This window comes from Gavialis gangeticus, unplaced genomic scaffold (assembly GCF_001723915.1).
Source record: "Gavialis gangeticus isolate Ggan-Ray unplaced genomic scaffold, GavGan_comp1, whole genome shotgun sequence".
Classification (NCBI taxonomy): Eukaryota; Metazoa; Chordata; order Crocodylia; family Gavialidae; genus Gavialis; species Gavialis gangeticus.
The window spans coordinates 220,926,610-220,931,161 of record NW_017729032.1 but is presented as its reverse complement, the minus strand read 5'-3'; the positions used below and the strand labels follow the sequence as shown (position 1 = coordinate 220,931,161).

The 4,552-nt window shown below is 44.0% G+C and overlaps 1 long non-coding RNA gene across 1 annotated transcript; it reads left to right on the top strand.

Annotated features, from left to right (window-relative positions):
• The first annotated feature begins 1,340 nt into the window (after positions 1 to 1,340).
• On the top strand, positions 1,341 to 3,663 carry LOC109303487. The gene is made up of 2 exons (XR_002099142.1): positions 1,341 to 1,372; positions 3,456 to 3,663. It is a non-coding gene; the product is annotated as an uncharacterized LOC109303487 (long non-coding RNA).
• The last annotated feature ends 889 nt before the right edge of the window (positions 3,664 to 4,552 follow it).

The window sequence follows — 4,552 nt, the reverse complement described above, 5'->3', positions numbered from 1 at the left end:
AATTTTAAGCTGTAATTCAGTTTACAGCAGTTAAAATACATAATTTGATATTCAATTGAAATAAAAAAAAAAACTTACTTGTGTCAGGGGGTTATCTTATTTAGCAGATTTTTTTTACATTAAAATCCTAATCTGTTCTCCACCATCTTATTTCTAGATTGGCTGATTTCTAGGTTTCCATTTTATTCATCTTCATTTGTTTGCTCAGAGGACAATACATTAAGAAATTAAGAAAAAAGATCAACGGATAAAAGGCAAAAATAGAAGATGGAACCAAAGATGACTTGCAGTATAGAATACGGTGGGAAACCTATATGGTTCCATCATGTACCACTTGAAATTAGAGAAAGCTTGAAGGGAAACCATGATAGGTATTAAAGCAGCAGAGAAAATCAAAAGTGGACATACACAAGGACCAGTAGCAATTAACAGGCTGGCTTGCATATAGGTAGCAGTTGAAGTACCGCCAACACGATCTGGAGAAATGTTTGAGCAGCCGCTGACTAAGCTAGTGGAAGAGATAATAAGTATGAATGCACAGAAAGAAAGCTCAAGGGGAAATAGAAAAGCTGTGTCTGGTCCAGAGAGAGAGAGAGAGAGCGCACTACCTCTATAAGAAGAGAGATCTATCATACAGATAGATGCATTATCCTTTCCTTATGAACCTCATGCCTAGGGACATAAGTTACACACAAACTCATTTAAGTGATCAGAAACTGGTTTAAACCTATAAAAGAACAGAAGCTCAGTGCACATAAACCAATTTCAAAATGGCTGAAACTGGTTTAAAATAAACCTGGTTGACTGTAGTATCAGACTTAATTGATTTAGGTCAAACTAGTTTCTGGAACTTCTGTCCCAGATCCCTTCCTGGTTCAAGTTAAATCAGAATCCCCCAGCATCCCCAACATGCTTTACAGCCCTGGGCTAAGCTGTGCTGTCTGCTCCAGAAAGCAGGCCTGGCCCTGACTCTCTACTCCCTAGCTGGAGCAATGACAACTGGCTCACTGGCCTCAGTGACTGCCCCCCCCCCGCCCGTCTCCCTTCCAGGCAAAACTCTGCTGGAGTCTGGAAGGGGGGTTAAACTTACCTTTTCCTGAATATAAAGCTGCCCTGGTCTGCTTACTTAGTGCTGGCTGTGACTGTGACAAATCCCAGAAGCATCTGGAAGCAGGAAGAGGAAGTGATGAGCAACCTGCAGAGTCCTGCTATTGTGATTTTGGAGTGCAAATCCCAGAGACCTTGGGGGCAGCAGGCAGAGGAAGCAAACACACAGCCTATGCTTGCTACATACTGGAGAGCCATGCTCTAGTGCTTTCTGGCTTCTAACTTGAGCCACTGCAGGCTTATGCCTGCATTTCCTGAATTAAAAGTGAATATCTGTTCATTTGCTTATTGGTTCAATCTTTGCAGCTTAGCCTAAACTGCAAAGACTGAATTAATTCAGCCTCAAGTTTTTTGACTGTGCATACTTAGCCTATGAGCCTTTCCTTATAAAAGGTCCCTTTATGACCTTTCTGCTAAGCTCTCACTAGGTCAGTCTTTCACCCATATTATTTATTATATTAAATATAACATAAGGTATCAAAGCATATGCACTTCTGAGATATCACCTGTATGAAATGTTTGAAAAATGTAAATCTATCCATCCATATGTGGGACATATACATGTGTGGGTATGTATGAATGTTTAGATTGTATAAACCAGGGGTGTCTAACAATTCAGTTTGAATAATTAGTTTCTTTGGGCATCCAAACAAGCCTGCACATGCCTTCTGCAGCACCTCAAAGCAGTTTGAGATGCTACTAGAGGCAAGCTGGGAACAAAAAAAGTGTTCTCTGCACTTCATATTTGCAGTACTGACTCTAAATTTGATACTTGGAAATCCAGGTATCAAAGAATAGCCTGCAGAAAAAAGCAGGGCAGGACATGGTCCAGGACCATGCCATGAGGCAAACCAGCAGTGGATCCTCCAGAGATGCTCTGGTATCTGGCCATAGTGTCTCTACAGTGCTACTGTCGGCCCAGCATGCATCCTTTGTATGCAAGGCAAACAGAAGTGGGCAAGGCAGAGGTGGGACCCAGCCCATGGCACTGTCCCAGGTAAGCAGGGACTGGGCTTGAGGGGGCTGTGTGGTTTCTGGGGGGGAAGGTTATAGGTGTGGGGTGTTTGGGTGGGTGTGTGGGGAGTGGTGTTGGGAGTGGCAGAGGGTGTAGATGAAATGTCGGGTTTGTGGAGAGGGCACTACACATCCGCCCCTGCCACCCTTGCAGCATCAGCACAGGTGATGACCCCAGGCTCTAGCTCTAGCTCCCCCTGGCTGAGGTCCAGGAGGAGCTGGGCAGGGTCATTTTGCTACGAGTGGCACAACTTGCCCCACACCAAAGTGAATGTCCAGGCATGTATGCCGAGGCAAAAATCCCTGCACAAATTTGTGCCGCTCCTATTTGAGCTGCTGCAACCACACATACCTGTATGTGTGAACACAACCTTTGACTTTCTGGAATACCAGCATGGCTGGGAGGAGAGGCCTGCCTCAGACTTTGGTAGACATGGCAATCAGCAGCAGGAGGCTAAGCAAGGGCTCACACAGCCCCAGTTGCCTTCCAGCCACTTTACCTGTCTGCATTGCTGCAGGCCCAGCCCTTTGGCTGCTGGCCCTGGAGCTAACAGTGCCACTGTAGCATTGGGCACACAGACGTAGGAGCTCCAACTTGGGGCATGCAGCAGGGACTAGAGCTTCTGTCATATGCCTCCAGTAGGAGTTGAAAATATTGCCACCACTGGATATTTTGGGTCAGAGCTAGAGCTGTCATCACCACTGCCATGTGCTGCAGGTCATAGGCAGAGCTGTTGCCCTCCACCGTCAAATGATCTGGGTCAGAGTCAGAGTTGCTGCTGCTGCTGCCCAAGTTTCTTCATGCCCCAACCTGTATCTGGCCCATGAGGAGCCCTGCAATCTAGACCTAGCCTGGAGCACAAGATGAATTTGACACCCCCAGTATAAACTATAAAATGATGAACAATATATTTTAAAAGAAAATATATTGTTCAAGCTGAATGTAGAAAATACACCATAAAATTATAATCATGATATAGAAATAAGCTTCTTGGTGAATTTAACTAAACTCAAATGGTTTTGACCTTTAAATATATGAGATGGGCACCCTGTTTGATCTTGATAGGATTGGAAGTATGATCATTGCATATGTTTACTTTTCAAAATTAATTAAGGTCATAGGCTTTGTTTTAAATAAAAATGTTAAAGGTGAATGGCAGAGATTAAATGAAAATTGAATAATCCCAGGTTTATTTGATGAATGGGTCTACTATATAGATTGCTGGATAGATGAATCAGAAATAAATCTTACTATCTTAGTTAAGTATTTTCCTCCCTAAATAACATATCTGGCTGAAAATATTATTCTGCTTCATTCCTTTTATGCTTCTTAGGTTATACATCAGCTACTGAAGTGATATCCTGACACCGGTGAAGTAAGTGACAAGACTCCCATTAATTCCAATAGGGCCAGGATTTCAGCCTTGAAATCTGTCCCGAGAGTGCTGCTGTGCTTGTTTTCATTTTATAACAACTTCATAGCTCAACTGTTAAACAACGAGATCTTAGAAAACTCAGATTGTCATTGGTTAAAAAAAAAAAGCATGCGTCTATTTAGGGTCATTATATGCCACTCTTATTCCCACCTGTGAACACTTATTTGAATGTGTAATTCTGGTGACTTCAAGGGGGGGATACTTGGGGCCAGATTCTGTTCCAACCGTTAGGCACCTATGAGTGGACTTAGATGCCTAAATTCAACCCTATTCCATCAAGTCTGCATCCCTGAAAAACTGTTAATATACAAAAGGTGCTTGTGTCCTCTTCTTCCTTGCTAGACTTTTATTTTTTGAGACTCAGTCTTCAGAGTAAGATGATGGTATATTACAAAAGTAGATGCATTCATGGATTTTCAGAGACTTGAACAGACTAGAATAGAATTGCATTTAGACCCTATAACAGGTCGCCCTCCCCAGTGCCATCTTCCCTGTTATCTGCACCTTACGTGGGGCGGCCTTGAAGTCTTGTAGTCTTAAGGTTCTTGTGTCCCGCTCTCTACTCATCTGCCACATCTTGATGGAAATTATTATACTGATGTTCTTGTAAGTGGGAGACTGCCTATTGTATTTGTATGTTGGGGTCTTCCACCTCCACAGACCTTGACCCCTGTCTTTCTCTAGCTAGGCCTCCCTGTCTAAACCCACCAAACAGGGTTTGACTCTGATGCACTAGCCCTTTTTCCCTTGCTTTGAGGCTTGTGGCCCTCCTTTGTGCTCCAATCTGGAGCCTGACTTAGAGGCCCAGCCACTCACCCCACAGCCAGGGGGTCACACAAGCCCAAGGCCATGGAATGGCCTTGAACTCACACTGTCCCAGTCCAAAAAACCCCCAAAATCGCACCTCAGGTACACCAGACCACTCTGGCCTTTTAGGATCACGCTATCTGGTGTCGGGGTCAGTACACCCCAAATCCTGCACCCACACTGGTGCC